The sequence below is a fragment of the Canis lupus genome, chromosome 27 (assembly GCF_011100685.1).
Source record: "Canis lupus familiaris isolate Mischka breed German Shepherd chromosome 27, alternate assembly UU_Cfam_GSD_1.0, whole genome shotgun sequence".
NCBI lineage: Eukaryota > Metazoa > Chordata > Mammalia > Carnivora > Canidae > Canis > Canis lupus.
This window is the reverse complement of record NC_049248.1, coordinates 1777044-1803001: the sequence shown is the minus strand read 5'-3', so window position 1 is coordinate 1803001 and position 25958 is coordinate 1777044. Positions and strand designations below refer to the sequence as shown.

The 25958-nt window shown below is 45.1% G+C and overlaps 1 protein-coding gene and 1 pseudogene across 39 annotated transcripts in view; one reads left to right on the top strand and one right to left on the bottom strand.

Moving 5' to 3' along the window:
• The window catches only part of CACNA1C (calcium voltage-gated channel subunit alpha1 C), a 747770-nt gene that overhangs the window by 232368 nt on the left and 489444 nt on the right, over positions 1-25958 (top strand). The gene's annotated exons all lie outside the window — the stretch shown is intronic.
• LOC102154581 lies at positions 1317-12673 on the bottom strand (annotated as a pseudogene).

Sequence of the window (25958 nt, the reverse complement as noted above, 5' to 3'; positions counted from 1 at the left end):
AACAGAAATTGAATCAAATTTGTAGAAAAGGTAAATTCTTAGTGTCTTTGATAGAAACTCTTCATTTTATTTTTTTAAAAAATATTTTATTTATTTATTTAATAGAGAGAGTCAGAGTGTAAAAGCAGGCGGAGGGGCAGAGGAGAAGGAGAAGCAGGTTCTCCACTGAGCAGGGAGCCTGACACGGGGCTCAATCCCAGGACCCCAGGATCGTGACCTGAGCTGAAGACAGACACAACCCACTAAGCCACCCAGGCACCTCGGCTCTTCATTTTCTACTGTGCAGTTCTCAGGCTGCACCAGGTGAGGCAGTCAGAGGTGGGAGGTGGGATGTCATACAAGGCATCCTGGCATTAATGGAGGAGGACAGAGAACCTGCCCACGAAGCATTGTTGTCCAAGGCTGCTGTGGCTGGCATTCACTTTGACAAGGCTATCAAGAGGTGACATGCGGAGCAGCATGTTTATTTTATGTGATTCTTAGTTTTCAAGGTGAGGGATGCATTTTGATGTACTCTTAATTGTTCTTAAGCATAGTCTTTTCTCCAAAAGTCTTTTCTAAACTTTCCTTGAAGCAAATATTTTAGCTCTTGTAAGTTAGGTATTGGCTGCACAGTCATTTCTCCTGACACCTGTGGTGAGTCTGTCCCTTTTGACCTTTGACAGGTGGCTCCAGGTTGTTCTATCACTACATCATGCCCATCATCTCCTGAGGGACTTAGGGGCATGGATCCTCCTGATTGTTGGTGCTCTGCCATTTTCAGTGTGCCTGTTGTCAGAGAGCTCCCCTGAGATCATGATGTGGCCATAGCCATTGCAGACATCCCAGGCAGAAGCAGCAGTGTCTGGGGGACTGGACACATCTCTCCAGTCCCTTAAGTGTCTCTTGAGTGTTTCTTAAGAGTGAGGAAGCTTTTCCCAGATGAATCCAGTAGACTCTGCCATGTCTCACTGGCCAGGAGTTGGTCAGATGTCCCTTTTGCAAGGAGAGTGGGATCATCTTGACCAGTTTGGATGAATTAGGACCTCCCTCCATCACTGGGAGAGAGGGGTCACAACCAAACAGAATCTGGACCTTAAGAGCCAGGGACAAGGAGCGATTGCTTTTGGGTAGCCAGTGATGCCAATTTCCTCATCAGTTTTCCTGACAAGGACTCAGAGAGCACTGACCACCTATTTATTTAAAAGTTCAGCCTTTTTAAAAAAAAAAAAAAAAGATTGATTGATTGATTGATTTTAGAGTGAGAGAGCACGAGCAGGGAGCAGGGTGGAGGGACAAGCAGACTCGCTGCTGAGTGCAGAGCCCTCCATGGGGCTCAATCCCATGACCCTGAACTCATGACCTTAGCAGAAATCAGGAGTTGGCTGCTGAACAGACTGAGCCACCAAGATACCCCAAGAGTTCAACTTTTTATTGACATGTTACAGAAGACGTTTAGTCAAAAAGACCAAAACCCATGTCATCATCAGCCTCTTCAGATTCTTCTTCTTTTGGTTCCGCCTCCTTCTCCTCAGCTGGGGAAGCCATGGTGGAGGGAGCGGGACCTCCTGCGGGTCCAGCATCAGCTGCTGGGGTGGGTCCAGGAGTCCCTATCTTGCACGTGAGGCTCTTGATGTTGACATCGGCCAGGGCCTTTGCAAGCCTGGCTGCAGAGGTTCAACACCTTCACCCTTGGCGTTAATAGGGCCTTGGTTTTATCCTCCATGACCGTCACCTCATCATCATGCAGGATGAGGGCTGAGTCAATGGAGACCAGCTCTGAGAAGGAGGCCATGGTTTGGGCACGCTGCCGGTCTGTGGGTGAACTGAGGGCCTCACCCCAGCACAGCCTTTGCTCCCTCAGAAGGACAGAGCACCTGAGGAAAGGCAATACTATTTACATTTTTTAAAACTTTTGTCGTGTGCAAAACTATTTGTTTTTTTTTTTTTTTCTCTTTAACTTATATTAGAGAAATGATTTATGGCTGACCTTGGGCCTCCACTTCTTGTCTGAGCTGGACAATGTGGAGTCACTGTTTTCAATCACTGGCTTGACTGACAGGGTTTTAGAGTTGGAAGGCCTTTAAGAACATGCAACTCTGTCTTTCTGTTTCACAAACAGGGAAACTGAGGCTCATGCAGTGAGGGCCTTGCCTGGTGTCTCATAGCTGGTTCAGCTGAGCATGCCTGTGATGCCTCACGTCTCCTTTTGTGTCTTTTTCTACTTTCATGATGCTCGGTCCCCATTGCTTCCAGACAATCAATGCTGTTGTATATTTCAAGCTCTTCTCCCTGTTAAAACTTGCACAAGGACTGAAGAACTAGATCGCAGTCATTTATAGCCTGCATGAATATTAGATATTTCATATTTTAAGTCTTCTCTTGAATCATTTAAAGACCTTTCAAGCATTTATTAATAGGCATGAGAATTATTTTGGGGGTAGGAGACCATCAGTTCTCTTCTGGGCACTCAGAATCCAGTGGTGCTTTGTCTGCCCTCTTCCTCCTGGAAGGCACAACCATCTCAACAGCCACAACAGAGAAGACAGAAACGGACCTTGTTTCACATGGGGGAAAGCATCCTGCTGGACACCATCCTTAGACCCTTCGTTTAATCTAAAAATGTTCTGTGAGTAAAGTACAAGCTCTGTTGTCTTCTCTGTAAGCAGAAGGTGAGGTGAGGCTCATGGATAAAGGGCCACGGGCCCTGAGAATGTTCCAAGCCCCACAGATGAAGACATGTGTTGACAAAATGCCCCATGTCTTGCAGTCCAAGGTAGACTTCTCTTCTCCATAAAGAGATGCTTTCTATCTGGAAATCAAAGTGCCTGAGCATAGAAGCCTAGGAAGCCTTTTTCCCCCTACGGAGATAAAATCATCATGGGGATCCCACGAAAGAAGTATTTAGCATCTTTCCTCCAGATACCCTGGAGTATCTACCCTGGAGTTTTAGAAAGTGACTTGATTTCCACACTGAGTGTTGTTTAGAGTGAAACATATGCAGTCTTTCCCTTAAAGGGACACGCCTCTAAACTCTTCAGGCCGTCAGACCGTAAGGTCAGAGGAGCAACACGCCAGTACTGAGAAGGTAGCATAGGCTATTATGTCTACAGTCCTGTCTCTGAGCTGTCCCCCCTGCCCCCACCCCCGCGGCCACTGAGTGCTGTCGTTACTGCCTGGGCTTCTTCCCCTTACATTAGCTATTGTTCAGTGTGAGGGGCGTTTTGGCTGAGACCAGTCTTGTTAGGGGCAGTCTCACCCATTGCAGGGTGTTTAGAACCCTTGATGTTCATCCCCACTTAAGTACCCCCCCAGGCTTGGTGACAACCAAAGTACCCCCCTCACCTCTGACTGCCTCCCTGGGGACACACTGCTCCTGGCTGAGAAGGTCCATTCAACACAGAATCAAGTAGGAAGTTAGAGTTCTGGGACTGGGCTTAGTCACGGAAGCCTGTCCCTTCTGTTTTTAGGGCAGTTTTCTGAATCTAGAAAAGGAGGACACTTCTTTTTGTTCACCTGACTCCTGACACATTATAGCTTCAGTCAGCAAACAAACGAAATAAACATTGATTATCGTTCCCCCAGTTCTCTTCTCCCTACACACCCGTGGGCCTTTCACTAATGTGTTCTGGATACATTTTCACACCAGAGAGATTGCTAAACAGAGCCCAAGGGGGTAGCGCGGGGTGCTGTGGCTGGAAGACCTTCACAGCAGGTCTGCTTCTTACCAAATCTCAGGGCTCAGAGCCCTGGGGTCTGTTCTTCAGAGCCTAGGCCGGCGTGTGACGTCTGCATAACCACCACTTCAAAGGGGGTTGTGGGGGTTAGGGAGGCTTGGCAGTTTCTTGGACATCAAGCAGTGCTTGCAAAACAAATTTGATGAGTTATGAATGAATCAGAACTAGACAAGTTACATTTCTCTCAGAATGCATATTTAAAAATTTTTACACACACACCAGAGAACATTTGTCCCTTCCCAGAAGGATAGGGGGTCTTGGCCACAAGCACGGCAGGGTTTGTGGAGCCAGGGTGGTTTTCCACAACCTGTCTGCATCCTCATCTCTTGCTTTCCTTTGGCTACCACCCTTCCTGGAAGGTCACCCATTTGGGCCCCTATCAAGGGCTGGGTGAAACCAGGTGATGAGCTTCTGCACACCGAACTGGGAAACCTGTGTGTGTGGAAGTTCAGGGTCCCCCTCACCCCACCTCCACCTGGAGAGGCCGGGTTCTCACATCATCAGCTTGGAGATAGGCAGGTGGAGGCGGGGGTTTGGGAGGTGGCAGGTCGTGGTGGTTACAGGGAGGAGGCCGACAACCCAGAGGCACTCACTCTTAATTTGTCTTTCTCTTTCGTATCCTTCTATTCAGGTCTCATTAAATGTCACTTCATCTGACAAGTCTTCCCGAAGCTCCTATTCTAAATCTTCTTTCCTGTTAGAACCTTTTATATTGCCCTATCTTGCCCTTTTCTCTTGCTCTTGTCTCTTATAGAACTTAAAATAATCTGTAATTATGTATTTATTTGTATGATTGTCTGTCACCCCAGTAGCTGGGTGAGGTTGAGGACCTTATCTTCTCTCCATTGTCATACCCCCAATATTTAGCCCAATGCTGGCAGGTCAGAAATAGTTGTCGGATGAATAAATAGTGACGGGCTCCTCCTCTTGGGTTGATGATTTTGAGTAAGGAGGTAGGCAGAGGGTTTGGTGTACATGGTCTGTGTTGAGAATTAACCTTGACTTGGAGGTACTCAGAGAGCAGAAGGGTGAGTGGGACAAACTGGGACCACTTCGTGTAAATCAAGTAGTCCACTTGAGATCTAGTGCTTCCATAGGAGCTCTATGCAATGTAGAATCCAGGCCTTGGGATGAGATCCAGAAGGAAGAAGGCCAGTTGACTACATTCCTACTTATACAATGTAGATGAGTGATTTCAGAAGCACAGGGTAGCATTTTCAAAGATAAAATGAGATGCTGGGGGATTGGGAGAGAGAATGGCAGCGCCTGGGGGTTAACTGTGCTTCTGACCTGAGAGGAGGCACTACGAATGGTGCAAGAGGCTCAGGATTTGCAGTTACGCCCACATACAATTCTAGATTTCACCACCGACTAGCTGTGTGGCTCTTAGTCAAGTTGTCTATCCAGTCTGTGAAATGGGACTGGCGATAGCTTGCTCTCTGGGGTATCATGAATATTAAATGAGCTGACATGTGTGCCTACCTCATACTCAGTGTCCAGTGAGTGTTGGTTCTTAGTTTTCTCTTTTGAATAGCCAGCATGGCCAATGTAGGATTTCTCTTGCTCTCCAACCCAGTCTCATCTCATTTCTGTAGTCAATGATCAGATATACTAACTCCCTGTCCTTCAGTACCTATTGGACATACGCCACGTACCCATCATTATGCTAAAGGTGGTAAAGGTTCAGAAGAAATAGAGGTTTCTCCTGCAGAATGTTTCCCCTGTTAACATGTTCCTGGGAGAATATATCCTCATTTCTAATACCATTGCTTCATATTTTATACACAGCTCTGAATAAAATGTTTTTCAGTTGATATTTATATAGGAAAGATTTATATTTCTATCCCTCAAACTCAAAATAACTTTTGAAAGAAGATTTTATTTATTTATTTGAGACAGAGAGAGGGAGAGAGAGAAAGATCACAAGTTGGGGGAGGGGCAGAGAAAGAGGGAGGAGAAGAATGCTTGCTGAGCAGGGGGCCCCGTGTGAGGCTCTATCCTGGGACTCTGAGATCTTGACTTGAGCTGAAGGCAAACGCTTAACTGACTGAGCCACCCAGGCGCCCCAACAATATAACATTTTAAAGCCTCAAGTTATTGTTCAAATACAGTTTGTAGTACACGGTAAATATTTGTAGGTGTTTTGTAGAGCTCGCTGAGTGTCTACAAAGGAGATGTACTTTGTGGCTGTTTTGGGGGCTAAGAGAGGCATGTGACTACATCAAAGGAACATTCATCCCTTCCCCAGGGGAGGAGTCTTGGCCACATGTGTTGGAGGATTTGCAAAGCCAGTTTAATAGTGAGGTGGACCACATTGCTTTTGCAACCCCCAACACACTCTTCCTTTCCCTTTTCCTGACTGCCAACCTTCTTAGAAGGAGGTCATCTATTTGGGCCCTTTTAAAGCTCTGGGAGAAACCAGGTGAACAGGCTTCTGCACATTCAACTGAGAGGTCAGGAAGTGCTATTTTAAACACTTTACATCCTAATGTGATCGTTTATATGATAGTTATGTGCTGTTCTTTGCTTACATTTTAGGAAATACATTATAACATATTTTGGTTTGGGGTTGATGTAATGCAACACATTGTAATTTTTCCTATTTAAAATAATGGGAAATAAGTTACCATTTTCCACAGAACATCTGACTTTCAGAAATGGATTACCAAAATGTACCTTTTCCCACGTGGTCCTTGTCTTCAAAGAATCTATAATCTAGTTGAGGTGATAAGACAAACAACAAGAATTGAACTTTCTCGTAAGGAACATAACATAAGGTGGTGTACGGTTAAATTAGGTGTTGGAGTGTACAGCATGGTCTTTTGATTCATTAGGGATTAAAGAACACAGAATCACTTAGGGGGAGATTCCGGAGAAGTTTTCATGGAGGGGACTAGACCAGCAGGGCTTGATTAGGATGGGAATAAACTTAAAGGCCATGGCTGTTGGAATGTCAGACCTTAGAAGTCTTTTCCAATGAACAATCCTTAAGTGTCTGCAATGCACCAGGTACTGTGTTAAATATAAAGTGGTAAGCCAAGACACATAAAACATTGTATGATGCCAGCCTCCTATCTCTACGTCTGAGAGGAATGAGAAGACATGCACATTGAAAACACACACACACGACATAATTCAAATAAACAGCTAGATAGAGCACTGTTCACAAGAGGGGAGATGACGCGTGCTGGATAGGTCACCATGGGTTTGGCTAGGAGAGCTATGTCAGCTGAGATAGTCTTAAGGCAAGACCATGACTAGGACTGCACATGTTATTAATAGCTGGTCCGGCAGCACTCATCAGAATGGATACCCCTGGCCAGGAGAGCAGCTGCAGGGTTCTGGAGTCTTCTGCCCTGCCTGGCATAAACCCTCTGTTTAGTGGATTCAAGGGAAGATCCAGGAGGCCTGAGGAAGGGGGCCTGGGTGGTGCAGGGCATTTGGAAACTCAGGGAAATGGCTATTTACCAACTAATATGGAGGTGTCTTAGTATGTTATGATCAGTTTTTACTTATCATACCTAGTAGCAGAAGATCAGCCCAAACTGGAACCCCCGGGATGAGTAAGCCAAAGAAGTCAGCTTATCTTAAACCTCTCCTTACCCCGCCCCAGAAAAAAAAAAATTGTTTCCCACCATAATAAATACCTTGGTTTTGGGTTTCTTTTTGTTGTTGGTTGGTTATTTGGGGGTTCCCTCTCGTTTGACCTGAGGTCTAACTTAGGGCCTGAGTACTCCCCGCTCCCCTCCCCCCACCATAGAAATAATGGAGAAACGTGATTCTTATTCCAACTATTCTGAGCATTTGAGTTACTCTCATCCAAGTGCCGCCACCACCTGGGCCCCTGCCTCGGAGTCCTGGCCTTCCCCTACAGCCAGTAAATAGAAGATGTACACCGAGTAGGGCAAAGGGCTCCAGAGCCCTAGGCCAGCTCTATTGGCTGGTAATATCCATTCTGACAGGTGGGTGATTTTTAAATATTACTCCCTGGTCCTAATGGCTTCCAGGAAGAAGTAACCAATCATACTATACCCCACTGAAGTCTTGGTTAGGGTGAGGTATATTCTTGTTAGAATTGTTTTCATGAAAACAGTAATCAAATACCTTTAAAAATTTTGTAAGTATCCATTCTATATTCCAGTATGTTTCAAAAAAAAAAAAAAAGACCAAATACCAATAATCCTCATGAACAAACAGTTGGAAGTGGTCTGTTAATGGTTGTAATAATAAGAAATTCACTGGGAGGAGTCATCATGTGCCCGAAATTTGATGGCTCTGGGAAGACAAATGGTGTTCCATCTGTGTGCGTACTTGTATGAGAGAGAGAGAGAGAGAAAGAGACAGAGGCAGAAAGAAGGGTGTCTGTGTCACTCTGTATTTTGGGCATTGTTTTATAAGATTCTTAACTGGCTTGTGCCACCATACACACAGTGTTCTATTAGCAGTTGTTTGGCCAAGAATAAAGATTTGCTAATTATATTTTAGAAATACAGTTTAAGGAGCTGACGTTTAAAATAACTGCGTTGAGCTTCAGAAAACTCATCTCTGGAAACCATCCATGAAAGGATATTTGTACTTTCCAAGGGGGTCTGGTGGGGCAAAAAGCAAGTCCGATTTTTCTATATTTCTGTCAGTGGCCTCCTGAAGGGTTACTCCTACATTTCTTTAAAAACACTAATTGCCTTGCTTTCTCAAGAGCCAAGACCCATGCAGTCCTCCAACCACATTCTCACCTCAAATCAGAAGGCTTAAAATCCAGTTATTTTAAGTGATGCATACTCTTAAAAATATGTGTCTGGTTATGTTGTGTATAAGCAGCTCATATCAGAGATGCAGCAAGTCAAGCTATATAAAATTTAGTAACACATGCCAGAGAGGAGACAGAGAGAGAAGAGAGTGGGGAGAGAGAGAGAGAGACTGATACCCTTATCCTTTCCTCCAGGAGAGGCTTGCATTTTACTTCTAACTTGTTTCTAAAAATGGCAAATGCAAAGTAAGAAAACAAGTTTATCTGTTGCAGGAAGGAAGGAAGGGCAGGGAGAGGAATCTGATCTTCAGCTTGGCGTGATTTTATTTTTATCAGACTGTTTTTGCAACAGAACATCTGGGAGGAGTGGCTAGTACAGAGTCGACGTCTACCTATGTTTCAGCAGCTTCATTAGGGTCATCATTAGAGATTCACTTCACCGGGGCCATGGTGGAAAATATGAACTCTTTAGGGCAGGAAGAAGTAGTGACATGTGAAAGAATGTCCCAAGTGAAGTGATGGCAATATTGCTAATAACAGCATTCAGATTTATGCTGTCTTTCTTTGAGGGTGTTCAGGTAGCTTGCCTTGCTTCCCTTCCCTATGAGGAAGCCTAGGATTGGTGGGGGTGCCTTGATTCTGAAGTCTGGGGAAATGATGTAGAGTGAGGTGATTCAGGGTTGGGAATGGATCCAAACCCAGTTCTCACAGGGCTGGTGATGACATTTGGTACTGGGGCATATGATCTCAAAGACAGTAATGGGCAAACACGATCAACCTTAGACTGGTGGGATCTCGGAGAACTGAGCCCAAGGTTCTCCTTTTGGAAGCATCCCAATAATCTGAGTGTCTTAGGGGAAAAGCATTAGGCTAGCTTTTTCATTTGCCGATTCAGTCATTCAACATCTATTTTTCACCTCCATCTGTTGAGTAACCCCTTCCCATTGGAATCTGCAGCTGTAACTGGGTATTTTGTGCCATAGAGAAGGAAGAAGGTATATGGATGGGTAATGAGGACAAGCTGGGATCTTATGTAGCAACATCGTTGCATAGTGATGGGGAGAGCCATCTCTCGTGTACCTTTTAGTAGAAGGGATCATAAAGTTTTCAGAAGAGCTCTACTGTAGAAACCACGCTTGTAGAAAACATGCTCCAGGAGCATTTTCAGATTGGTCTGGGCTGTGCCTGGTTATGAGAACATCAGGCCCTGTGAATACATGGTCCCTCTAGTAGAGGTCTGGGGGTGTCTGAGACTTTGGAAGAGAAGGAACATGTCCGTGAACTTTAACTTCTCTAGAGGCAATGCTGAAAGCAGGCTTGATGGCTACTGTTGCTGTAGGTTTGTAAGAATATGAACCTCTCTGGAGTCCTGTTGAGATACAGCCATCATGTGCATCACTATTACTTATTTGGTAGGACTTCACCTGCTGATTCTCATTCTCTCAAGAGCATAAATTAATTCATACAGGTTTGGCCTTGCTTGGAGGTTGGGATGGGGCGTGGGATGATTGATGGGGCTTGCTCTCAAATCCCCAGTTGTTCTGCTCCTTCCTTTACTTGTCATTCTATCTGCTACTTTTATATTATTTGCACGAGCTTTGGGGGGACCAGAGGCAGGAACTGGCATTTGGATGAATGACTGGATAATCCAGAACAGTTGAAGAACCAAGAAATAATGTTTATGTTCCGTTCTGGGTTATATATTTTTATGGTGTGATGGTGAGAGAAATAATGACTCTAGTTTCTTAAGTGCGTACTTCGTGCACTAATATTAAAATTAGCTACTGTTTGCATTTGTTGAGTGCACATCAGCCATGGTAGAGGGAGATAACTCAAGGGTGAGTCTGGTAGAAGGAGAGAAACCACAAATTTAGTCATTGCTGCTGGCTTCACTCAAAGTAGAGATTCAAATTAGCACACACTACATTAAAGAAATTATACTTTAAAGACATTAGGCAGGTCTACATTTGAGGAAATCTTATTATAATTACTAGTAAAGGAAATCATTGCTAACAAAATTCTGGATTTTAATTTCTCTGATCTGCTTAGAGCACAATATACCTGTATATGTGATGAACCATTTTTTTGAGACTAGAGACCTGGATAGAAAGTAGGATTTAGTTCTTAGAAGGCAGAGCTTAGAATTTTAGAAAGAGAGGTGTTTTATATAGGTCAGGTATTATTACTGTTGATATCTTTGCCATTTACGCAGAATGCTGTCTGCCGTGTTTGAGGCGGTGCTCCTTGTTTGTTGTGTGCTGACTGTGTGTCTGGGATGACAGCAGACACTCAGGTTATGAGGGCAAATAGCCAGATGTGATTTCTGTCTTTGTGGCTCTTGGGGAGAGATGAACAAAGGAAACATGTAACCGTCAGACACGTGCATTTTCTCCTCCGATATCAGAACCAGACCGGAAGACCCTGAAAATAATTCCACTGCCCGGGCGTCCCTGGGAGATGTTTACAAATTGCTCCATGAGTTTTATCAGAACACTCTCTTACCTTTTGGCATTAGTATCACGATGGCCCTTGTTGTGGTATCACAGTTATCAGGGCAACCACGAACCACACTCCGGCTTCCCGGCCCAGGCCCCTGACTTCCACAGACACCTCGGGGGCTGAGGCTGACTCAGGTGTTTTGTTACAAGAGAAAAAATGATCAGTTAGGCCAGGGCACCTGCCACTTCCCACTCTTTCTGAGCCCAGGAGTCTGGCCGGGTGAGTATGTGGCCACTGGGGGTGGGCCCAGCTTCGGTCTGGAGGCCAGGCTGACCTCGCAAGGAGGGGAGCGTGCATCCTGGCTTTTGCGCTTTCTCGGTGCTGCCTGTCAGCTGGGCCTTCTGGTGTGAGCCCTGCCCGGGAGGGGCACCCCTGCCTTGTGGGGCTCGTGGGACTGGCGGGGCCGGGAGCCGCCACGGGGCCGGCTGGGGAGAGGGCAGGGCGGAGGCGGAGGCGAGATTATTGCCTGTTACACATGGACATCTAGACGGGGGAAGAAACATAACGGCTTTATTTTTAGGCTTTGCTAATTCTCACTCTTCTCCTAGTTCTCTGCTACCTGGCAACAGCTCATTGTCATGGCAACGCCAATGTTAATGAGTGAAGCTCCCTGTGTGTCTGTTTTACCCGGTGCGGTGCTCGGTGACAGCCACTCCGCGAGGCGCTATCTTTGTGGCCATCAGAGGCGGCCGCCAAACTCCCCTCCTGCCCGAGGCCTCCGGGACAGGGGGCCCTGTCCGTGAGGGAGGACGGGAGGCAGCTGAAAGGGATTTATGGCGCTGCTTACACATTCCTAACGTACTCTCTGTTTACAGATGGGCCTGCTGGCTCCGGGCGGCCCCTCCTTTCGTTGGGCCATCCCTTCTTTACATTTTTAAGTGGCAGCCACAGGCTTTTGAACAGTAACCAGTTTTCTCCTGTTGCAGGTACCTTGGGATCTGTGCAGGTTTGTCTAGCACCTTCTCTGCGGTTGGTCAAGAAGGCCCTGGATGCTGGGTCCTGAAGAGGGGGGAGGTTGTTGCCAGTGTCAAGGGGACCAGAGGCCTCCAATCCGCCAGGGACTGCCTGCACCCCTGGCCCTCAGGCTGAGAAGCAGTGACTCCACTGTGCTCTCTTGTCTTGGCTTGCCTGACATCAGCTGATAGAGGTCGCTGTCTAGGACCTCAAGGTCATATGGGAGAAAGCGTGGCAGAGTGGGCAGCTGCTCTGTGCCTCAGTGTTTCCATTTCTGGGTGGGCCTCCTTGGCAACCTGCTGAGCAGTAGTGTGTGTGACAGGTTCTGGGGCTCCCCTCACCAGTTCTGTCATGTGGGAGGCTTCCTGAACCTCTCTTGCCTCAATTCCTCTCGTATAAATTAAGGATCATAGTCACATAAATATGTGTCAGGTGGCTTAACGCAGTGTCTGGCGTAAAATAACAATACATGTTAGTTGTTACTCTGGCTGTTATTTAATCTACACCCTAAGCTTGTGAAATAAGTATTGTTCTTATTCTCAAATTGCAAAGAAGGAAACTGAGACATGGGGAGGCCAGACTGCCTCGGGGTCACAGGAAGTGAGGACTTCAATTGGGAGCCTTGGCCCAGGGAGCTGGGTGGTGCTTACCCTGCAGGCCCCTCAGGGTCATGGTCCTCACAGATGCGGGGAACTGCCCCCTTCACTTGCTGGTGGCTTTGGGGCCCTCGTGGTTGTGCACGAGCACTTGCACTCCTTGGATAAAAGGTGCTATGGGAACCAGAGACTTAGAATCATTATGAAGTGTCGTTTCCAGGGAGGTGGCTCTTGGCTGTGATGGCTCATCTTGAAGTTGGCACTGCAAGGCTCTGTAATGAGCGATGGAGGCAGGACTCCCTGGAACCACCTGTTTGTGGCCCCAGACTGTTCTCTGGACATAGAGACCTCGGCGACTACCTCTCCATTGGGCCACGAAATATGCCACCGCTTATTTACTCCCGCCAGCTCGCCCAAAGTTTTCAGCTCCTTGGAATAGCTTTATTTCTTTTTTTTCTCAGAGTTCTTCTAAGTAAATTATTCTATGTATTTTTTATATTTTTGGTTTCAAAAAGGAAAAGAAAATTTAACTATTATTATAGAAACCTAACAGAAACAGAAGAGGAAAGCAATCTACACATAGATGAAAGTAATAGTAGGCAATAAATAAGAATGAGGCAAAGTTACATCAAACTGGGTACTTCTAATGCTCAAGCTCATCAGCTGGGGAAGCCCCATGGAAACAGCCAGGCTGGAGTCCAGATTGAGGGGTCTGGGCAGAGTGTGTGCCCCTCAGGTCAGACTTCCAACTGACCATCCCCACAAGGGCCACATTTATAAGGCAAATGACAGTGTTTTAAATTAACCATTTGTTTGCCTAGGTGCAGTTTATAGTGAACTGCATTTCCAAGTTAATCATGTTTCTATATTCTCTTTCTTTTTTTAGTATTTATTTTTCCCTCTTTCTCTTCTTTTCTTTTTTTAAATTCAGTTTGCCAACATATAACACCAGTGCTCATCTCATCACGTGCCTTCTATGTGTTTTTTAAAAGGTAGCAGAATCATGTAGTACAAGATAAAAAATCCACAAAAGGGTATAACTGTGAAAAGTTTCTCTTGTCCTTGCTCCTCACCTCCAGGGCCTGTCCCTGCAAGGGGACCTCCACATCAGAGAACATACAGATGTATACTGACTTCTTCACCCCTGACAGGAACACTTACACATTCTGCCCTGTATTGCTTTCCCCCCAACTTATCTGTACCTGGGAAATTGCTCCGTATCAGTACATGATCAATAAGTGACCTCAGCCAGTTTCAACAGACAACTCAAAAGTTTTATTGGGTTTTTATTCTAGGTAAATATATTTGTGAATAATTGTTATAGAAGCTTAAGAAAGTTAATAGTTTTCTATTGTTGAGCATCACCAGGATAACAATACCAGGATTCTTTTGACTCCTTTAGTTATTTTTTTCTCAGTTACAAAGCTGAAATCCAAAGTTACAGAGCTAAAAATGAACCTAGGCCCATCCATATGTGTCCACATCCTTATGCCCTTTTGGTTACACTGTGCTCCTTCTCTTATGTAAATATGCTCAAAAATGGATCTCAACCACAGGCCAGGGCTTCAGGAGTTAGCTCCCTCCCAGTGACCAATACACTTTAATTGAGTGATGGCACCACTAAATAGTCCTCCTGCCCGGCTCACTTTCCCTACTCCTGCAGGCCTGGCTTAATCCTCGGGCAGACACTTCTGGTTAGCAAATATAATTTATTGATGAGTGAGGTTCATTTGAACACCATTTCTGCTATTCTCTGCTTCTGTTTCTTTGCCCATAAAACGTGCAGAACCATCTCACCTCCACCTAAAGGAGGTACTGAGGAGGTGATCAATTAATGTTCCGTGTCCCCCCTCCTGTCCCTTCCTGATGTTGCAGAGGAGTGTGTCCTCTGGGTCTGGAGCTGAACACCTTCTGAGTGGGAAGTCAGGAGGAAGGAGGCATGAAAACATGGAGGCAGTTTAGGAGTTCATCAGTGCTAATGCTCAGTAGGTGCCCCACCACGATTTGCTGCACAAGATAGACATATTCATACTCTGGGCTCCCTGGTCTGAGATATGTCAGAGACAAGCCGTGTACGTTCCCCAGCTTCTGCTTCAGTCTGCTATTTGTAGGTGTTCTGTGGCTTTATTCAGAGCCTTGGTCTCTGTGTTCCTTACCCCTCCACACTTCCTCTCTGTTCCCGTGCATGAGCTTGCACACTTCTTAGGATGGATTCTGGTTATCTCTTGGGCCAGGTACTCCGCTAACCTTACTGCTCATGACGTTGAGGGGCCAGCATGCCTGAGAGGGCAGAGGAGAGTTTAGAGGTGGGCTGGCTCCTCCTGGCCACACCCAGGTGGGCCCTGTCCCCTGGGGCACAGTACCTTCTCCCTTCCTGTGAGGCCTGGCTGCGGCATCTCCATCCCCCTAATCCCCGTGCTCTGTGGCCTCTCTGCAGCACCCTGGCTTCTCCAGCTCACACTCATCTGTCCTCTGAACTCCTGCTGTCATTCCTGTCTTCCAGCACTGTTTGGCATTCTGTTATGTTAACATTTCATGTAGATGGAGGAGCAGCCTCCTCCCCCCACAGAATTGACCTGCCCATTGGCGTCCAGACATGTCCCCACCTTTTACATGCAGGCTCCAGAGGAGGCCAGGGCAGAGGAAAGGGCCCCGTTCCCGGGTCTCCAGTGGAGCAGTCCTTGGCAGCAGGAAGCTGCTGCTGTGATGGCAGCATGGATGTCCTCCAATATCCTGATTGGAGGGTTCTCCCCAAAAAAGGCGGAGGAGCCCCACGGAGTGGTGAAGGGCCTTGGAGCCGCAGGTCTGCTCGCTGGGAGAGGAAAGCTCTGGAGGGGAGCAGCAGAGAGAGAAACCGTTCTAGTGGATGTCCTGCCATGGCCACTCTCATGTCCACCTTTGGTTGTGAAGCTTCCGACAGCGATGTTTAGAACTCATCTTGTTGGGGAAGTCACGATGCCCCCCTTTACAGCAACAGCCTCTGTTGTCAAGAACTGAGCGATCAGAGAGCACAAGAGCACAGAGGTGCCTTCTAGCGTGCTGGTTACAGAGGGGAAGTGGCCAAATATAGAACCGGACAAAGCCACACTGGCTGTCCTCAGGACACAGCAGAGGATATACCTGGGAGTCCTGGGTGAGAATGGGGGAGGCCAGGGCCCTGGGGGTGTTTTAGGGTCAGAGGAATGTGAGCATGGCCCAGGTCCTCTATCTCCTCCAGCGAGTCCAGGAAACCAGCCTCCTCAGGAGCTTCCTTCCAGGCCTGGGACCTGGAACCACAGGTCCACCATCTGGCCCTTATGTGGCCTGGGACCACACCTTGTCTCTCTCTCTTCCTGTCCCTGCTGCCTTAAAAGGACTAGGTTATAATTCCCGTAAGGACTGAGTAAGCCCAGAAATACCTTCTTACCTGCTTATACATGTTGGCATTCCTTTCCAAGAAAGAGGCAGGCTCTTATCGCACAATTAGAGATAAAAGGCTTTCACGGGAGGAGGCAGTGCTGTGCATCGAGGGTCTCTCCTTGAGATGTAATCAGGCAAACAACTAGGGTAGTTGACTGGCCAGCAAATCCCTTTCACTTTTGTTGGGAGAAAGGGAGTTATTTGCAGGGCAGAGATTTTGTAAATAAAGAGAAGTGGCCCCCAAAGAAAAGGGTTTATAGCAGCGATTCTCACTCGTGCAGAATAACTGGGGAGAGGGGAAGCTTTAAAAAAAAAAATCCTCTGCCTAACCCAGAGACTGATTCAGATGTCTTCAGCTGGGCCTGAACATCAGTATTTTCAAAAAGCACCCCTGGTGATTCTAATGTATAGCCAGGGTTGAAAACCATTTTAAACCAATGGTTTAGAACCACTCTAAAGGTGTTTAGAGACAGAAGGCAAAATGTACAGACCACAGCATAGAATTTGCTCTGTTTCCCAGGCTGGGACCAATAGAGGACATAACCTGATATTTAATCTACAGTAGCATATTCTGAAAATATCCTTCAGGATTTAAGAAGTTTGGGTGCTTAAAAAAGTTATTTGTACACCTATATTCATAGCATTCTTCACAATAGTCAAAAGCAGGAGAAGGGGCACCTGGGTGACCCAGCTGAGTGTCTGACTCTTGGTTTTGGCCTAGGTTGTGATCTCAGGGTCCTGGGATTGAGTCCTGCATCGGGCTCTTTGCCGGGTGTGGAGTCTGCCCGTGATTCTTTCTCTCCTTCTGCCCCTCCCTTCACTTATGCTCTCTCTCTCTCTCTTTAATAAATAAATCTAAAAAGCAATGGTGGAAGCAACGCAAGTGTCCGTGGACAGTTGAATGGTATATGTACGTGCAGGAAAAAGGAAGGAGAGTGTACACAGACTATGGCATAGAGGAACCTCAAGGACATTACATGGGGTGATATAAGCCCAGACATAAAAGGAAAAATACTATATGATTCCACTTATATGGAGCATCTAGAGACAGGAAGCAGAATGGTGGTTTTCAGGGGCTGGGGAAGAGAACTGGGCAGCGATTGTTGAATGGGTATGGAGTTTCTGTCTTGCCAAATGAAAAATATTCTCAAGAGGGATGGTGGTGGTGATGGTGGCACAGTAATGAGAATGTACTCTAATGCCTCTGAACTGTACACTCGGAAATGGTAAAGATGGTAAATTTTATGTTCTGTGTATTTGGCCACAATTTTAAAAATTCAATTTCAGATTAGTAAGAACAGTTTGTTTTAATATTTTGGAAAAACAGAAATTTATAAAGAAGAAAATTAGGAATCACTTGGTATTTAGATGTGTCCTTTTTCCTGCATGTGTGTAGATGAGCACATGCACACACACACACACACACACACACTTTGGATCTTACTTGATAGACAGCTTTGCAGCAAGGGTTTTCATTTGGACCTGATCTGGCTTCTTAGATATGGCTCTGTTTTGGGGAGGGCTAAGGGAGGTCATAGGATAGGGAGGCAAAATGGCATAGTTGAGTTCAGAGTTAGAAACAAACTGGATTCACCTTGTAGCTTTGATGTTCATGGGCCTGGGGCCTGATTCTGAGCTTACATCTCTTTGTGCCACAGCTGTTTTTGGAATTAAAGAGTTGCCAGGTACCCTGTCAGGCCCCAGGAAATGACAGCTGTCGTCGAAAATTCACCATAGGCCTCTGCTGACAACGCACTCGTTAGAGGCATCTCCTGGGTGCTTGTCCTCCCCTAAACTTCCCCAAGGTTCCTGGGCAAGCCTTGACCCAAGATATTGGAAGCCACAGGGGCTACTGCCTGCTGCTGGGATCCTTAAGAGTGCCATGTCCTCTCTGGGTCTAGTGGCTGCATCTGTAAAGTGAGCATGTTGGGTCTGGGGTCTCAAGGTTGCCCCTCATCCCACCTGTGCTGACAGTCTTTGCTTCTTCATAACCTTTATATTCCTGATGCACAGTCATCCGTGGGCATGTAGTAACATTTGCTTAGTTCTCCTGCCCTCATTTGAGGGTCAGCATGAGCAACATGCAGTAATGAGCAATGTGTAGCCACATCCTAGAGGTGAGCCACTCCCTCTGTCCAGGACAGACTGCTCCATGGCATTTGCCTTTTCTAGGAAGTTGTTTCCAGTGGTTCAGGATGGTGGTCACAAGGAGCCTAGAGAGGCTCTACTGAGAAGAGAAAGATATTTTACCTTCAAGACAGGCCCCCGGGGGCAGAGGACCAGACAGCCCCCTCCATGACTTCTGAAGCTCTTGAACTAGGGCAGAGGAAACAGATGGATTGTAAGACTGTGGAAGGAAGTTCTAAGTCCAGCTCAGAGCTGAGCACATCTTTCAGCTGCCAAATGGAAGGTCTCTATGTGGCGATGCTGGAAGGGGAAAATCGAGTTAGGCTGGCTTGTTCCAAATAAAATGCTATATTTAATTTCACTCTGGGAAACATTTGATGTCCAGGCTACTGCAATATGTGAAATATATTTAAGAAGATCTGTTTTGTTATAACAGAAAAAAAAGGAGGGGCAGAGAGGTTCTCTTATCAGCTGTAGGTTGCACATAGAGGAATCTGATCACTGGTTTTTAATCATCCAGTGGCTACTGACCATGGGTTGACTAGTCAGTGTCTAGCAGCCTGAAAGTCGTTGGATGAGTTATGTACCTCTCCATATTTCATTCTGGGAATTGCCTTTCAAGGAAAACAAGACTCTCGGCATGGGAGGGAAGCTGTCAGTGGTAAAATTGGTGATGTGCATTTGTGTGCTTGACATATGGGAGTAAAGGTTGAGTGTAAGCCTGTGCCAGATTAAACCAACTCAGCAAATATGTGTCTATTTGTTTTCAAAGTCCGCCTGGTGGAGTCTTCTTTGCAGAATTGCTGTGCCCTCTGTGATCACCGAGAGCACCGTGGTTTGGACACTTCTCAATAGAAGATTGCTCACGTGCCTCTGTGGGCTACGCAGAGAATTAGGGAAAGAGCCCACAGAACTGCTTTACTTTTCACGTTGTGCCTGTCCCTTACAGCTTCCACGTGTCTCTATCCTAGCTCTACTCTTCTCTTGGTGTGATGTCAGAAGAAGCTCTCCTCCCTCTCCTGCCCTCATTTTATCTCCCATCAGAGGGCCTCGCTGAGGCAGGGAGACCAGCAAACAGGGCTGACTACTCAATTCAGGAAACTCTTTTCTTACTATTTTATCAGACCAACTAGGAACTAAGCATTTTGTTGTGGTTGTTCATTTATTGGAAAAAAAAAAAAACACCCAGAATCAAGTATTTCAAGATTGTGCCGCTCTCTGGAGTTGTAAGTGGAAGTACTCACATCGAGTTTCCCATCAGACTTCCAGAGGGAAGGCTCCAGCCTTCTTCCCTGAAATTGGCTTGGCTTTATTCCTTCATGATGATTCAGATTAGAGAAAGAAACAAATCTTTTACAATGACTGTGGGGATTTCTCTTTGGAGCACCTGAAACCCTGGAAACATTTCCTTTCACACACACGGAGGGCTTGATTATATCCAAAAAGGATTTTCAGAGGTGCTGTCGGACCCAGAGCCCTGGGAGGGAGAGGAAAGACACGCTGTGTGGCCTGCTGACCCAGGGCCAAGGGGAGCCCAGGAGAGTGGCTATCCTTGACGAGGACTCTGACACTGGATGAACTCCAGACGGTGACATTGACAGAGAAACATCCAGGGAAAGCGGTTCGCGACTGTAGAAAGGGCTTCCTGCTCTTCAGAGGTGGAAGGAAATGACTCTTTGCCTCCTGCATCCCAAGTCAGCAGTTGCTGGTGGAAAGGGCGAGGGGAATCTGGGCACCCCATTTCTGAAACTGTGCTGTGGGTGAGCTGAACCATTTTGGAAAAAGCATGTGTCGGATAGGTACCTGCCAGAATCGTGATGCAATCAGTTTGTTCTGTGATCTCAGGGGAGCCCAGGTTCTGATCCGTCAGAGTGGGCATAGCAGTGCCTCGGAGAGTCGTCGGGAGGCTGCAGTGTGGTTACACATGTCAAGTGCCAGGTGAAGTGCTGGCTCCCTGGTGGGGGCTCAGCACAAGGCGGTTGGCACAAGCCTTGCCTCTGTCCACCCAGGAGGCAGCAGTGCTGGTGTGGCTGCGAGCCTCACCAGCATAGCCATAGCTGCTGTTGTAATCTAGAGGTCTCACCTCTAGGCTTTCCATTTTTTTGTTTCTAATAACATGTCGCGTCTTCAAATTATGAAAACAAGTTGTATCACCCTATCTGTAGCTTACTAGACAATTTATTAATTTTTCTTGTGTTAAGAACTTTTTTAAAATTTAAATTCAATTTGCCAACATATAGTATAACACCCCATGCTCATCCTATCAAGTGCCCTCCTAGTGCCCGTCACCATCACCCCAACCTCCCACCCACCTCCCCTTCTGCTACCCTTTGTTTGTCTTCCTTTCTAAATTTTCCCTAATTTTTCCCCTTTCTAATTAAGGGACCCTTTCTTATCGTCCCTTTTACTATTTCTTATATTTCTCATATGAGTGAAACCATGTGATAATTGTCTTTCTCCGACCAACTTATTTCACTCAGCATCATACCCTCCAGTTCCATCCATGTCGATGTAAATGGTTAAACTAGACAATTTAAATATCTCTATAATGTGAGAGAATAATACACTTTCAGGTGTTTTCTTATATGTTGTAATTTCTTATGGTAAATTTCCATTTTCTTTTTGAGATTAGTTTTAAAGGATGCAGTTTTCGGTTTCAATTTCTGGTTAGATTCTGCTGGATCTGTGTGATGCAGGTGAGCCATCACAGCCTGAGTTATCCATCAGTCTTGACTTGCCATCATTTATGGCATCTCTTGGCTTTTCCCCCTGTTTCTGGAAGACACCAGGTGATAATGTTTTACATTATATCATTATATTTAGCTCTAATATTATGCTTGGTTAGGGTCATACTAAAACTACTTTTTTCTGTGCATTCATTTACTCAGCAAGTATTTACTGAGAACATCTGATGCTTGGGCATGTGGATGGGCATTGGTGGTGCAGTGGTGAGCAAGAGAGTTTACATTTTCTGTGCGTGGTGGGGGAGGGGAAGGGGAGAAGGAGACAGAACATAGAGTAGTAAGCAAATCAATAAGAAGTCTTCCTGTTATGATTGGTGCTGTGAAAAAGGAATCTAAGAGACACAAAGCAAAGTGACAGGATAGCATGACGATAGGGAGTGAGTTACCTAAATCAGTGGCCAGGGAAGACCCCTCTGGGGCCATGATAACAAAAGGAGCTAGGCTTGCAAAGAAACAGAAGAAGCGTCCTGGGAACAGCAAGTACAAAGGAGGCAGGCCAGGCTTGGTGTGTGTGTCTGGAACAGAAGAGGAAATCTGGCACACAGTGAATGACCAGGACAGTGATGAGTGAGGAGGTTGGAGGGGTAGGCAGGGACTAGATCATGACAGCAGGGAGGGTAACGTGTTTATTGTTTTTGAAAGATTACCTTCCTGTAGATTGGAAAATAGACTTGGTGGGGGATGGGGGTGGGTATGAGAGACCAGTTGGGAGGGCTGGAAGCTGGTACCTAGTACCAGCAGGAGAGGTGAGGTAGATGGACATGATTTGCCCATTGGGATGAATGGGACATGTTTTGGAGGCAGAGCTGCTGGGCAGTGGAAATGGTTATACTCACTTTGGAGGCAGTTTGTTCAAAATATTCAAGAGCCTTAAAATCTTCATTCCTTTTGGTCCAAGAATTTTAGAGGATTTTATCCAATGGACATAATCAGAAATACACACAAAGACTATTTACAAGTATTTCACTGTCATCTATTCATAATAGAGTCAAACCTGAAATAATTGAATTGTTCTCCCTTATTCTTCAGTCTCTAGGGGATTAGTTGGCTACATTAGGATGCATCCATGTGATGGAACACCATGTAGCTATTCAAGTGATAAGGTGGAAGGATATTTAATGGCATGGGAAGATGTTGATGGAGAACTAAATGGAAAAACATAGAATAGTATCCATAATATGACCTTAATTTCATAAAACATATAAACTCTATTTATATCTCATATAGGTGTAGATAGGATATACCATATCTTGAGAGGTCTAAGAGGATGTACATCAGAGGGTTAATGACAAGCCACTTCCAGGGAATGAAATGACAAATGATTTATTTTCTGAATATTTGTGATTCTTAACAATTGTCTATGATAAACATTTTGAAATTAAAATTGAAAAACAAGTGTTATTTTAGAAAGTGATGGTTGGTCTTACTATGTCTGATTACACACAATAGTGAATAAATCAGTGAGATCAAATACCCTAGTACTCAGAGGGTGATATTTCTCTTCAGAAAGTTTGGGTTTAGAAAAACATTGGGTTTGAGTCAGTAAAATGGAGTCAGATTTCCAGCTCTGCTGCGGATGGGCACTACACTTAGCCTCTAACACACAGACGCTTTGCTTTTTTGATTTGCAAATGGAAAATGGACCATAGTAATAATGAAAGCAGTAATAATGTTTTCATGGAGTTGTTTCAAGGATTAAGTGACAGAGATGAGAAAATATTTTCTAGGAGGAAAAACACAATGTAAATATTAATATTCTAGGGTCCAAGACTTCACACACAGACTTGATTGTTGGCACAAATATATTTGGGGATGGGTCATTTGTGGAGGACTGTAGTGCACATCTTGTGCAATGAAGGGCCACATTTTGACTAAGTATTAGGCCAGCTCACTTCTGATCCCATGCCCTGGAAAAAGTGGACATTCTGAACTTAAGGTACAATTAGCTTGTCCCGAGAGGTGGGCAGCTCTGAAATGGAGTGCTTTCTCATTCACTGGAAATCTCTAAATGCAATGCCATCTAAGCAACAGCCACACCCAGAGCTCCTCTGATATATCACTCAGCTGTTTTGTTACATAAACCTATTGGAAATGAACCTGCAAAGTTGAATGGAGGGAGGCACCCGTCAGAATAAGGATGAAGGAGAAATGCACTGCCTCTCCATTTAAAAGGAGATATTTACTTTTTAATGGACCCTAGACACCGGGATCTGAAATGTCATGGTCCTTATGTAATGGCATGGGTATGCATGGAAACACTGATGAACAACTCACAGGCACGTGATTTTTAAATTCTTAAACTGGTCAAGGCGAGGGGCCATCCTGCCTTGCTCTGCAGGACTCACAGTGTACAAGATGGTGTTGTCCACATCACGGTGTCCCATTGGAGAGTCACCTCTCCTTACCTCTCCAAAGAGAAGCTGTATGGAAAATGTGTCCCTGATACTATCAGGGTTTGAACCTCTATTTTCAGCTTGGGATTTCTGGAAAAAGGGAAATGAAGCAGCCAGGCCTGACCAATCTCTGAGGTTGATTTCTTTGGGGATTCCCAGCCTCACTGAGGTGTGTAAAATATAGCACACACCAGTTATGGTCAAGGATGAGCTGCTCCTGGGCTGAATGGCTATATTGGAAGGAATACTGGTGCCCAGCAATGCCTTCTGACTCTAAGAATCCTAGCCTTGCCATTTTGAACAGGGACCCCGAGAGCTGCCAACTAGGTGTGCCAATAGTGCAGTTCCTTTGGACTTAACATTCATCACCCTTCCTGTGGTAGATAATCCTACCATCCATTTGTTGAATTATACAGGAAGTATAATAGCCACAGTGACAACTGGGCTGGGTACTGTGCCAACTGCTTTACGTACACCATTTTGTCCAGCCTTTGCATTAATTCTGGGAGGTAAGTATTGCTGGTTGCATTTCACAGATAAGGAAACGAGGTTAAGTAACTTGTCCAAGGTCACAAAGCTAAGAAGTTACTAATCTAGGATTTGGACTCAGGCATGTCTGACTCCAAGGTTCACAATCTGAACTCCCCTATTATCCTGCCTCTCTACTGAGTTGTTTTTCCAGCACTACCGATGGTTTTGAATTCAGTTTTACCCCACATATATTAATACAGGCCTGTTCTGTATTAGTCGCTAGTCAGGTAAAAAAAAAAAAAAAAAGAATAAATTGTGCTTCCATACCTTAAGAAACTTCTGTGTATTATTAAAGAGTTTAGATAAAGCCTATAGCAAGAACTCAATAAATAATGTTGAATACAAAATAATACATAAGTACATTCTGGGTTACTTTACAGGTATCTACAACTCCTTTCAGATTGTGATGCATCCCATAAAAGATGTACACATAAAATCCTCTGAAGGCTTTAAGAAGGGAGGGAATACTGCATTTGGGAGATATCGGGAGAAAAGCAATTTGAATGTAATGTTCGAGATGGGCCTTACAAATGTTAGGGACTGTGACAGGTAGAGAGGTGAGAGTTCATTGCCAGCTGGCCTTGGTTGTTGGATTAAAAACTGAACCTGTTGTCTGCTGGTTGATTCTTGCAACTGACCCCATGCTCCTGGTTAGTTTCACTTTGTAATTCTCCTTCACAATGGTGTTCAGACCTTGGAAATGGAATTTTTATTATAATAAACATGGTTGGTCTCAAGAGACCTAGATGAAAAAGTGTGATTTCCAGTCTCCTTCAGTATGTAAATGGGCCACACATTTTTATTCTAGAACTCTCTCCTGCACTTCTCATCCACCTGGCCAAGCACCTAAACTTGGTTATCCAAGCATTCTCTTAAACTTAAGTCGAAAAGAGAATGAAGTGCCTTTCCCATCCTCCCTTCATGGTGAGCTCTCAACTTCCCAGACACCTGTTCTGACACTTCATGGCAGTAGCAGGGATGGTCAGGTACATTGTATTTTAATATTAAGGGAAGGATAGAATCTTGTGTTAGAAGATGACTTTGGAGGTCAAGATCTTTTGTTGGTTCACTTTGGGATCTTGGGCAGCAGCATAACTTGGTATTGATTTCCTGATGAAGAAAAGGCAACTTGGCTTCTTTCGTATAAGCAAATAGGGAGATGTTGGAGATAATTAAATCTAAAGCATCTTGGGGTCCAGAGATAGGAGGTCACATGTACATACCACTATGCCACTGCTGCTGTTGGCACATGGGGATGATAATGTATTTTTGCTTACAGAGTAATCTTCTGATGTTTGGTTGAAAGGGACGATGTGTCCCTGAGCCAATCAATGATGAGGGCTCTTTTTTTTCTATCAAATTTATAAAGTGCTTTTGGTCATGCCCAAATTTTGTAGGAGTGGAGAACTTTTTATTTTTAAGGTTGTGGCTTTTTGAGATGAATGACCAATAGCACCCCAAATGGAAGAATGTGCAGATTGTCAGGCCTCCCTTTCTGATATGCTTCCTTCTCTTGTACAAGTCACCTCACCTCTCTGCTTTTTGTTTCTCCATCTGTGAGACATTGTTCACTTTGCCAGGATATCTTCAATATGAATAAGATAATGTGTGGAACCCTTCCAGCTGCTGCATCATTAAAAAGTATTTATTCAGCACTTAACGTAGTGTTGCACAAAGAGAATTATAAAGACTAGATTCCTGCCTTGCCTGCTAGATTATATTCTAATATCTTCTTAAAAAGGCAGAAACTAGGCAGCTAAGGAGAACAATATTTCAAATACTATCTTTGTGTTTTAAGATACAAACAACAGTAGCATAAATAATTAACAAGAACTGAAAGAGAAGAAATCTGGTTATTAAGACAGAGCTCACATCAAAAATCTACAGATGAAATGGGAAGTTCTTACCTCTCTGAAACTGAGTCCTATGGGAACCTTGTTTTCTGTAAATAAAATTGCCAGATGTTATCCCTTGGACCTGAGCGAGGGAGCCTCAGTAAGAGGTGGAGGTGGGGCTACAGAGGCAATTCTCTGGATAATTTGGTTTGAGATTCTGGGTGTTAAGGTTTCTATCACTGTTTCTTCTTCCCCAGTGCAACTGAGACTCATATTAAGGCTTACAATCCTGAAGGAAGAAAGGTGTATGCTTTAGAGAGGGTGTTCTAGGGTAGTAGGCAACAATCCTTTCACTTTCTGAACATTGTGGTCATTGCATTGTAGGTCTTCATGAGAATGAGATCCAAATCAAGCTGG